Below are 11,459 nucleotides of genomic sequence, written 5' to 3' on the forward strand. Positions count from 1 at the left end.
GATTAAACATCTCTTCATTTTCTGGCTTTATTTTTATGATAACAAATTTGTTCTCAGAAAAGTGTCCACAAAGCCAAGTATCTGATTAACATCTTTGTAGGGATGGTTTTTCACCTATTACTAAATTAAACTTGCTTCATTGGAAAGGCAGCAAGATGCATCCTCATTTCAATATCTACGGAAATAATACAGGTTGACACCAGGAAACATTAACGCCACTGCATCTTTGCTGTTTTCTCATGTGGAAGTCTGTTTAATATGAAAACAAGGTGATATCTAATTAGCACACAGGTAAGGAATTAAGAAAATCTTTATTTAAGGGTGAAGATGTTTCTCACAAAATCGTTGCCCCAATGCATCATTGAAATTCAAGCTGGAAAGATGATTTTAATATATCACTTGTACATTTTGTATTGCTCTTCTGGTGACAATGTAGTTTGTTTTTGTCAATTACCATTTTAATAATCGGGTAAAGAAAATTAATTGGATTTTTGAAAGAAAACAATACTGTCAATATACTATTAAAACAAATTAAAATGGTAAAAGTTATTGTACTTTAAGTAAAAATAAAAGAGCAAAAATATCAATCCCAGTTTTGGATTACTTTAATTAACAAAAAAAAATGCATATAGCAGAGGATAGTTTCAATCTGCCTACCTCTGGGTTATGGACCCAGCACTTCCATTACAGTACTCTGCTGCACATGTAAGTGCAAAAGATCCTGAAGCACTCACTCATCATGGGAAAGTACCAATGTGTTTCTTCATTGGTTGATGGAAGAAACATCTTACAAAAACTCTCCACATTATTGACTTTTTAAAATGTTTCTAGGAATCGTTCTAGATGAATGCTTATTAGCCTTTGTCAGTATGGACTTTTGCAAAGTGTTGCTGTGGCGCAATCAGTTAGTGTGTAAGGCTATTAACCAAAAGGTTGGTGGTTCAATCCCACCCAGAGACTTAATTGACCTTGTTATCAGATTTTGGTGATCTTTAAGTAGACAAGTCAAAATTTCAAACCCCCTGTTATGGTGTAGGGTACCTGGCCTTCTCTGATGTAATCAGAGTTAGATTTGATTCAGTGATTTTATAAAAACAGCTAGGAAGCACAATTTAGCAGTGGGTTGCAGAGAAAAAGAAATATGCTGGCAGAAAAATCCAATTGAGTGATTAAACAGCTCTTCATTTTCTGGCTTTATTTTATGCTAACAAATTTGTGCTCTGAAAAGTGTCCACAAAGCCAAGTATCTGATTAACACCTTTGTAGGGATGGTTTTTCACCTATTATTAAATTAAACTTGCTTCATTGGAAAGGCAGCAAGTGATGTCATCCAAGCAGTGGGTCAAAGTTGGCTTCAAACCTCGTCTGCTTATGAAAAGAGAAAAGGGGTATGCAGGGCATGGCGGCCTTTTGCGGTGCTTGGATGACCCCTAGTTCGCATTAAATAATGCAGTCGAGTTTCCCACATTTGGGGAAATCACAGGGGTCAGCATACCCAGAATGCAATGAATGAACCGCTCCCTGGGAGAACAGTCTTCATGACCATGGTATCTCCTATGCAAAATAAGTATGATTTGGGATAGGGCTGGGGAGGGCCGCTGCTCAGGCACATCTCTGTCAAGTAAAGGAGATTCAACTGAGGCAGCACAAGGGAACTCTCATCTGGGGACAACAACTGCAGGGAGAACACATATTTTCAGATGAACATGGGAGGGCAGAAGGCTGCCTAATACTGAAGCACCCCCAAACAACAAACCAAATGCAACAACTAGTGCAAGCATTCCTGGGGGAAGGCCTGCAGCAGATGGATTTGCATATGGCGATGTCATCCAAGCAGTGGGTCAAAGTTGGCTTCAACCCTCGTCTGCATATGAAAAGAGAAAAGGGGCGTGCAGGGCATGGCGGCCTTTTGCGGCACTTGGATGACCCCTAGTTCACATTTCTTGCAGCAGCTGGGCACTGTAACAGCTCCAGAGCTGCTCTGTAAGGCAAGTAAAAGGGTGTGGGCCCTGCAGCACTACCTGTAGTTCGCATTGTGCGAGACCCCTAGTTCGCATTAAACACCCCCACCCTCCTTCGGTGTGGGGCTCATGTTGGCCATGCCCCAGCCCCTGAAGCATTCACGCTGATTTCTTGCAGCAGCTGGGCACTGTAACAGCTCAAGAGCTGCTCTGTAAGGCAAGTAAAAGGGTGTGGGCCCTGCAGCACTAACTGTAGTTTGCATTGTGCTTTGGAAGGCACAAAGTAAGCAGACGGGAAGAGAAGTCAGGATAGTGCACAAGGGTATAGACGGGAGGGGCTCAAGAAAAAAGAAGTGGAAACAGACAGCAAACTAGGCTTCCAATGCACAATGCAAACTACAGGTAGTGCTGCAGGGCCCACACCCTTTTACTTGCCTTACAGAGCAGCTCTGGAGCTGTTTAATCACTCAATTGGATTTTTCTGCCAGCATAATTTTTCTCTTACGTCCTAGAGGATGCTGGGGACTCCGTAAGGACCATGGGGGATAGACGGGCTCCGCAGGAGACATGGGCACTTTAAGAAAGACTTTAGATCTGGGTGTGCACTGGCTCCTCCCTCTATGCCCCTCCTCCAGACCTCAGTTTACTACTGTGCCCAGAGGAGACTGGGTGCTTTTCAGGGAGCTCTCCTGAGTTTCCTGACAGAAAGTATATTTGTTAGATTTTTTTATTTTCAGGGAGCCTGCTGGCAACAGACTCCCTGCATCGAGGGGCGGAGGGGAGAGATGCACACCTACTTCTGTGAGTTGATAGGCTCTGCTTCTTAGGCTACTGTACAGCATTAGCTCCAGAGGGATCGTACGCAGGTCTCACCCTCGCCGTCCGTCCCAGCGCCGCGCCGCCGTCCCCCTCGCAGAGCCGGAAGATAGAAGCCGGGTGAGTATGAGAAGAAAAGAAGACTTCAGAGGCGGCGGAAGACTTCATGATCTTCACTGAGGTAACGCACAGCAGTAAAGCTGTGCTCCATTGCTCCCATACACCTCTCACACGGCAGTCAGTGTAAGGGTGAAGGGCGCAGGGGGGACGCCCTGGGCAGCAATATAGACCTCTCTTTGGCAAAATAAATATATATGCAGCTAGGCACTGTATATATATATAAGAGCCCCCGCCTTTTTTTTACTATATTTGAGCGGGACAGAAGCCCGTCGCTGAGGGGGTGGGGCTTCTCCCTCAGCACTCACCAGCGCCATTTTCTCCACAGCACCGCTGAGGGGAAGCTCCACGGACTCTCCCCTGCTTATACCACGGTAGAAAGAGGGTCTTAAAGAAGAGGGGGGCACATAATTAGGCGCATATATATATGGAAATACAGCGCTACTGGGTAAACATAAAATTATTGTGTTTTTTTCCTGGGTCATATAGCGCTGGGGTGTGTGCTGGCATACTCTCTCTCTCTGTCTCTCCAAAGGGCCTTGTTGGGGAACTGTCCTCAGATAAGAGGATTCCCTGAGTGTATGGTGTGTCGGTACACGTGTGTCGACATGTCTGAGGTAGAAGGCTCTCCTAGAGAGGAGCAGGAGCAAATTAATGTGGTGTCTCCATCGACAACGCCGACACCTGACTGGATGGATATGTGGAATGTTTTAAGTGCTAATGTAAACTTATTACACAAGAGATTAGACAAAGCTGAAGCTAGGGAACAGTCAGGGAGTCAACCCATGCCTGTCCCTATGTCGCAGGGACCTTCGGGGTCTCAAAAGCGCCCACTATCCCAAATAGTTGACACAGATACCGACACGGATTCTGACTCCAGTGTCGACTACGATGATGCAAAGTTACAGCCAAAATTGGCTAAATGTATTCGATATATGATTATTGCACTAAAAGATGTTTTGCACATCACAGAGTCCCCTGTCCCTGACACGAGGGTACACATGTATAAGGGAAAGAAACCTGAGATAACCTTTCCCCCCTCACATGAGTTGAACGAATTATGTGAAAAAGCTTGGGAATCTCCAGACAAAAAGCTGCAGATTCCCAAAAGGATTCTTATGGCGTATCCTTTCCCGCCAATGGACAGGATACGGTGGGAATCCTCCCCTAGGGTGGATAAAGCATTGACACGCTTATCCAAAAAGGTAGCGCTGCCATCCCAGGATACGGCTACCATCAGGGACCCTGCTGACCGCAAGCAGGAGGTTACCCTAAAGTCCATTTACACACATTCTGGTACCTTACTCAGACCGGCAATTGCGTCGGCCGGGGTTGTAGCGCGGTGGCAGCGGAATTGCAGACCCGTCCTCAATTCCTGCTAAAAGTGGAATCATCCTTTCATATGAACCAACCTATTGTGATGCCTGTGGCTACGCGTGACTTGGAGGATTCCGAGTCCCTTGATGTGGTCAGGGCTTTGAAAATTTACGTGGCCAGAACGGCTAGAGTCAGAAAAACAGAAGCACTGTTTGTCCTGTATGCAGCCAACAAGATTGGCACCCCTGCTTCAAAGCAGACTATTGCTCTCTGGATCTGTAACACGATTCAGCAGGCGCATTCTATGGCGGCAAATCCATCTGCGAACTACAGGTAGTGCTGCAGGGCCCACACCCTTTTACTTGCCTTACAGAGCAGCTCTGGAGCTGTTACAGTGCCCAGCTGCTGCAAGAATTCAGCTTGAATGCTTCAGGGGCTGGGGCATAGCCAACATGAGCCCCACACCAAAGGAGGGTGGAGGTGTTTAATGCAAACTAGGGGTCAGCCAAGCGCCGCAAAAGGCCACCATGCCCTGCACGCCCCTTTTCTCTTTTCATATGCAGACGAGGGTTGAAGCCAACTTTGACCAACTGCTTGGATGACATCACCATATGCAAATCCATCTGCGGCAGGCCTTCCCCCAGGAATGCTTGCACTAGTTGTTGCATTTGGTTTGTTGTTTGGGGGTGCTTCAGTATTAGGCAGCCTTCTGCCCTCCCATGTTCATCTGAAAATATATGTTCTCCCTGCAGTTGTTGTCCCAAGATGAGAGTTCCCTTGTGCTGCCTCAGTTGAATCTCCTTTACTTGACAGAGATGTGCATGAGCAGCGGCCCTCCCCAGCCCTATTCCAAATCATACTTATTTTGCATAGGAGATACCATGGTCATGAAGATTTTTCTCCCAGGGTGAGGTTCATTCATTGCATTTTGGGTATGCTGACCCCTGTGATTTCCCCAAATGTGGGAAACTCGACTGCATTATTTGTGGTAGTGGGAGGCTGTGTTTGTGATTTCTTCTGGTCAGCTCTGGTAAAAGTCAGATTTCTTTGTTTCAGATTTTCCTTTAGCCTTGTTCTTCTTTCGAGAGTTCCCTTGTGCTGCCTCAGTTGGATCTCCTTCACTTAACAGGGGGGTGCCCGAGCAGCGACCCTCCCCAGCTCTAGCCCAACTCCTACTTACCTGCCAGGTGAGATACTATGATCATGAAGGTGCTTCTCCCAGGGCAAGGCTCACCCATTGCACTCTGGGTGTGCTGCCCCTGCGATTTCCCCAAATGTGGGAAACTTGACTGCATAATTTGTGTTTCCCCTGGTCGGCTCTCGTATAATTCAGATATCTTTGTCTCAGATCTCTCTCCAGCCTAGTTTGCTGTCTGTTTCCACTTCTCTTTTCTTCAGCCGCTCCCTTCTATACCCTTGTGCACTATCCTGACTTCTCCTCCCGTCTGCTTACTTTGTGCCTTCCAATGCACAATGCAAACTACAGGTAGTGCTGCAGGGCCCACACCCTTTTACTTGCCTTACAGAGCGTCTCTGGAGCTGTTACAGTGCCCAGCTGCTGCAAGAAATCTGCTTGAATGCTTCAGGGGATGGGACATGGCCAACATGAGCCCCACACCAAAGGAGGGTGGAGCAGAAGGCTGCCTAATACTGAAGCACCCCCAAACAACAAACCAAATGCAACAACTAGTGCAAGCATTCCTGGGGGAAGGCCTGCCGCAGATGGATTTGTGGTGATGTCATCCAAGCAGTTGGTCAAAGGTGGCTTCAACCCTCGTCTGCATATGAAAACAGAAAAGGGGCGTGCAGGGCATGGTGGCCTTTTGCGGCGCTTGACTGACCCCTAGTTTGCATTAAACACCTCCACCCTCCTTCGGTGTGGGGCTCATGTTGGCTATGCCCCAGCCCCTGAAGCATTCAAGCTGATTTCTTGCAGCAGCTGGCCACTGTAACAGCTCCAGAGCTGCTCTGTAAGGCAAGTAAAAGGGTGTGGGCCCTGCAGCACTACCTGTAGTTTGCATTGTGCATTGGAAGGCACAAAGTAAGCAGACGGGAGGAGAAGTCAGGATAGTGCACAAGGGTATAGAAGGGAGCGGCTGAAGAAAAGAGAAGTGGAAACAGACAGCAAACTAGGCTGGAGAGAGACCTGAGACAAAGAGATCTGAATTATACGAGAGCCGACCAGGGGAAACACAAATTATGCAGTCAAGTTTCCCACATTTGGGGAAATCGCAGGAGCAGCACACCCAGAGTACAATGGGTGAGCCTTGCCCTGGGAGAAGCACCTTCATGATCATAGTATCTCACCTGGCAGGTAAGTAGGAGTTGGGCTAGAGCTGGGGAGGGTCGCTGCTCGGGTACCCCCCTGTAAAGTGAAGGAGATCCAACTGAGGCAGCACAAGGGAACTCTCGAAAGAAGAACAAGGCTAAAGGAAAATCTGAGACAAAGAAATCTGACTTTTACCAGAGCTGACCAGAAGAAATCACAAACACAGCCTCCCACTACCACAAATAATGCAGTCAAGTTTCCCACATTTGGGGAAATCACAGGGGTCAGCATACCCAAAATGCAATGAATAAACCTCACCCTGGGAGAAAAATCTTCATGACCATGGTATCTCCTATGCAAAATAAGTATGATTTGGAATAGGGCTGGGGAGGGCCGCTGCTCATGCACATCTCTGTCAAGTAAAGGAGATTTAACTGAGGCAACACAAGGGAACTCTCATCTGGGGACAACAACTGCAGGGAGAACATATATTTTCAGATGAACATGGGAGGGCAGAAGGCTGCCTAATACTGAAGCACCCCCAAACAACAAACCAAATGCAACAACTAGTGCAAGCATTCCTGGGGGAAGGCCTGCCGCAGATGGATTTGCATATGGTGATGTCATCCAAGCAGTGGGTCAAAGTTGGCTTCAACCCTCGTCTGCATATGAAAAGAGAAAAGGGGCGTGCAGGGCATGGTGGCCTTTTGCGGCGCTTGGCTGACCCCTAGTTTGCATTAAACACCTCCACCCTCCTTTGGTGTGGGGCTCATGTTGGCTATGCCCCAGCCCCTGAAGCATTCAAGCTGATTTCTTGCAGCAGCTGGGCACTGTAACAGCTCCAGAGCTGCTCTGTAAGGCAAGTAAAAGGGTGTGGGCCCTGCAGCACTACCTGTAGTTCGCATTGTGCGTTGGAAGGCACAAAGTAAGCAGACAGGAGGAGAAGTCAGGATAGTGCGCAAGGGCATAGAAGGGAGCGGCTCAAGAAAAGAGAAGTGGAAACAGACAGCAAACTAGGCTGGAGAGAGACCTGAGACAAAGAGATCTGAATTATACGAGAGCCGACCAGGGGAAACACAAATTATGCAGTCAAGTTTCCCACATTTGGGGAAATCGCAGGAGCAGCACACCCAGAGCAATGGGTGAGCCTTGCCCTGGGAGAAGCACCTTCATGATCATAGTATCTCACCTGGCAGGTAAGTAGGAGTTGGGCTAGAGCTGGGGAGGGTCGCTGCTCGGGTACCCCCCTGTAAAGTGAAGGAGATCCAACTGAGGCAGCACAAGGGAACTCTCGAAAGAAGAACAAGGCTAGAGGAAAATCTGAGACAAAGAAATCTGACTTTTACCAGAGCTGACCAGAGGAAAGCACAAACACAGTCCCCCACTACCACAAATAATGCAGTCAAGTTTCCCACATTTGGGGAAATCACAAGGGTCAGCATACCCAAAATGCAATGAATGAACCTCACCCTGGGAGAACAATCTTCATGACCATGGTATCTCCTATGCAAAATAAGTATGATTTGGAATAGGGCTGGGGAGGGCCGCTGCTCATGCACATCTCTGTCAAGTAAAGGAGATTCAACTGAGGCAGCACAAGGGAACTCTCATCTGGGGACAACAACTGCAGGGAGAACACATATTTTCAGATGAACATGGGAGGGCAGAAGGCTGCCTAATACTGAAGCACCCCCAAACAACAAACCAAATGCAACAACTAGTGCAAGCATTCCTGGGGGAAGTTCTGCAGAAGACGGATTTGCATACGGTGATGTCATCCAAGCAGTGCAAAAGAGAGATATCGGCAAGGAAATGCTGTATTGTACCTTTGCATTTTTCTCCCAAACGAAAGACACTAGAATGAAAATTTTAAAGCCTCCTGTTAGTGCTTCATCTACACGTTATAGCCCTGCATTTTCCAATGCCTATCTCTTTGCAAAAGAGAGATATCGGCAAGGAAAAGCTGCATTGTACTTTTGCATTTTTCTCCCAAACGAAAGACACTAGAATGAAAATTTTAAAGCCTCCTGTTAGTGCTTCATCTACACGTTATAGCCCTACATTTTCCAATGCCTAGCTCTTTGCAAAAGAGAGATATTGGCAAGGAAAAGCTGTATTGTACCTTTGCATTTTTCTCCCAAACGAAAGACACTAGAATGAAAATTTTAAAGCCTCCTGTTAGTGCTTCATCTACGCGTTATAGCCCTGAATTTTCCAATGCCTATCTCTTTGCCAAATAGAGATATCGGCAAGGAAAAACTGTATTGTACCTTTGCATTTTTCTCCCAAACGATAGACACTAGAATGAAAATTTTAAAGCCTCCTGTTAGTGCTTCATCTACACGTTATAGCCCTGAATTTTCCAATGCCTATCTCTTTGCCAAAGAGAGATATCGGCAAGGAAAAACTGTATTGTACCTTTGCATTTTTCTCCCAAACGAAAGACACTAGAATTAAAATTTTAAAGCCTCCTGTTAGTGCTTCATCTACACGTTATAGCCCTGAATTTTCCAATGCCTATCTCTTTGCAAAAGAAAGATATCGGCAAGGAAAAGCTGTATTGTACCTTTGCATTTTTCTCCCAAACGAAGGACACTAGAATGAAAATTTAAAAGCCTCCTGTTAGTGCTTCATCTACACGGTATAGCCCTGAATTTTCCAATGCCTAGCTCTTTGCAAAAGAGAGATATTGGCAAGGAAAAGCTGTATTGTACCTTTGCATTTTTCTCCCAAACGAAAGACACTAGAATTAAAATTTTAAAGCCTACTGTTAGTGCTTCATCTACACGTTATAGCCCTGAATTTTCCAATGCCTAGCTCTTTGCAAAAGAGAGATATCGGCAAGGAAAAGCTGTATTGTACCTTTGCATTTTTCTCCCAAACGAAAGACACTAGAATGAAAATTTTAAAGCCTCCTGTTAGTGCTTCATCTACACGTTATAGCCCTGAATTTTCCAATGCCTATCTCTTTGCAAAAGAGAGATATCGGCAAGGAAAAGCTGTATTGTACCTTTGCATTTTTCTCCCAAACGAAGGACACTAGAATGAAAATTTAAAAGCCTCCTATTAGTGCTTCATCTACACGGTATAGCCCTGAATTTTCCAATGCCTAGCTCTTTGCAAAAGAGAGATATTGGCAAGGAAAAGCTGTATTGTACCTTTGCATTTTTCTCCCAAACGAAGGACACTAGAATGAAAATTTTAAAGCCTCCTGTTAGTGCTTCATCTACACGTTATAGCCCTGAATTTTCCAATGCCTAGCTCTTTGCAAAAGAGAGATATCGGCAAGGAAAATCTGTATTGTACCTTTGCATTTTTCTCCCAAACGAAAGACACTAGAATGAAAATTTTAAAGCCTCCTGTTAGTGCTTCATCTACACGTTATAGCCCTGCATTTTCCAATTGCTATCTCTTTGCAAAAGAGAGATATCGGCAAGGAAAAGCTGCATTGTACTTTTGCATTTTTCTCCCAAACGAAAGACACTAGAATGAAAATTTTAAAGCCTCCTGTTAGTGCTTCATCTACGCGTTATAGCCCTGAATTTTCCAATGCCTATCTCTTTGCCAAAGAGAGATATCGGCAAGGAAAAACTGTATTGTACCTTTGCATTTTTCTCCCAAACGAAAGACACTAGAATGAAAATTTTAAAGCCTCCTGTTAGTGCTTCATCTACACGTTATAGCCCTGCATTTTCCAATGCCTAGCTCTTTGCAAAAGAGAGATATTGGCAAGGAAAAGCTGTATTGTACCTTTGCATTTTTCTCCCAAACGAAAGACACTAGAATGAAAATTTTAAAGCCTCCTGTTAGTGCTTCATCTACGCGTTATAGCCCTGAATTTTCCAATGCCTATCTCTTTGCCAAAGAGAGATATCGGCAAGGAAAAACTGTATTGTACCTTTGCATTTTTCTCCCAAACGAAAGACACTAGAATGAAAATTTTAAAGCCTCCTGTTAGTGCTTCATCTACACGTTATAGCCCTTAATTTTCCAATGCCTATCTCTTTGCCAAAGAGAGATATCGGCAAGGAAAAACTGTATTGTACCTTTGCATTTTTCTCCCAAACGAAGGACACTAGAATGAAAATTTAAAAGCCTCCTGTTAGTGCTTCATCTACACGGTATAGCCCTGAATTTTCCAATGCCTAGCTCTTTGCAAAAGAGAGATATTGGCAAGGAAAAGCTGTATTGTACCTTTGCATTTTTTCTCTCAAACGAAAGACACTAGAATGAAAATTTTAAAGCCTCCTGTTAGTGCTTCATCTACACGTTATAGCCCTGCATTTTCAAATGCCTATCTCTTTGCAAAAGAGAGATATCGGCAAGGAAAAGCAGCATTGTACTTTTGCATTTTTCTCCCAAACGAAAGACACTAGAATGAAAATTTTAAAGCCTCCTGTTAGTGCTTCATCTACACGTTATAGCCCTGAATTTTCCAATGCCTATCTCTTTGCAAAAGAGAGATATCGGCAAGGAAAAGCTGTATTGTACCTTTGCATTTTTCTCCCAAACGAAAGACACTAGAATGAAAATTTTAAAGCCTCCTGTTAGTGCTTCATCTACACGTTATAGCCCTGAATTTTCCAATGCCTATCTCTTTGCAAAAGAGAGATATCGGCAAGGAAAAGCTGTATTGTACCTTTGCATTTTTCTCCCAAACGAAAGACACTAGAATGAAAATTTTAAAGCCTCCTGTTAGGGCTTCATCTACACGTTATAGCCCTGAATTTTCCAATGCCTATCTCTTTGCAAAAGAGAGATATCGGCAAGGAAAAGCTGTATTGTACCTTTGCATTTTTCTCCCAAACGAAGGACACTAGAATGAAAATTTAAAAGCCTCCTGTTAGTGCTTCATCTACACGGTATAGCCCTGAATTTTCCAATGCCTAGCTCTTTGCAAAAGAGAGATATTGGCAAGGAAAAGCTGTATTGTACCTTTGCATTTTTCTCCCAAACGAAGGACACTAGAATGAAAATTT

General features: G+C 44.9%; 6 non-coding genes and 1 pseudogene across 6 annotated transcripts; 2 read left to right on the forward strand and 5 right to left on the reverse strand.

The window, feature by feature from the left end:
- Window positions 1-1,392: 1,392 nt before the first annotated feature.
- On the reverse strand, window positions 1,393-1,571 carry LOC135024188 (U1 spliceosomal RNA; annotated as a pseudogene).
- A 3,496-nt stretch (window positions 1,572-5,067) lies between these two features.
- On the forward strand, window positions 5,068-5,231 carry LOC135024020 (U1 spliceosomal RNA). Its single transcript, XR_010220896.1, has one exon. It is a non-coding gene; the product is annotated as a U1 spliceosomal RNA (small nuclear RNA).
- Window positions 5,232-5,383: 152 nt separating this feature from the next.
- LOC135024070 (U1 spliceosomal RNA) lies at window positions 5,384-5,546 on the forward strand. The gene has a single exon (XR_010220942.1). It is a non-coding gene; the product is annotated as a U1 spliceosomal RNA (small nuclear RNA).
- Window positions 5,547-6,370: 824 nt separating this feature from the next.
- LOC135024097 (U1 spliceosomal RNA) lies at window positions 6,371-6,533 on the reverse strand. Its single transcript, XR_010220965.1, has one exon. It is a non-coding gene; the product is annotated as a U1 spliceosomal RNA (small nuclear RNA).
- Window positions 6,534-6,685: 152 nt separating this feature from the next.
- On the reverse strand, window positions 6,686-6,849 carry LOC135024019 (U1 spliceosomal RNA). Its single transcript, XR_010220895.1, has one exon. It is a non-coding gene; the product is annotated as a U1 spliceosomal RNA (small nuclear RNA).
- Window positions 6,850-7,523: 674 nt separating this feature from the next.
- LOC135024170 (U1 spliceosomal RNA) lies at window positions 7,524-7,684 on the reverse strand. The gene has a single exon (XR_010221023.1). It is a non-coding gene; the product is annotated as a U1 spliceosomal RNA (small nuclear RNA).
- Window positions 7,685-7,836: 152 nt separating this feature from the next.
- On the reverse strand, window positions 7,837-8,000 carry LOC135023978 (U1 spliceosomal RNA). Its single transcript, XR_010220855.1, has one exon. It is a non-coding gene; the product is annotated as a U1 spliceosomal RNA (small nuclear RNA).
- Between the last annotated feature and the right edge of the window lie 3,459 nt (window positions 8,001-11,459).

Source organism: Pseudophryne corroboree, unplaced genomic scaffold (assembly GCF_028390025.1).
Source record: "Pseudophryne corroboree isolate aPseCor3 unplaced genomic scaffold, aPseCor3.hap2 scaffold_403, whole genome shotgun sequence".
NCBI classification, from domain to species: Eukaryota; Metazoa; Chordata; class Amphibia; order Anura; family Myobatrachidae; genus Pseudophryne; species Pseudophryne corroboree.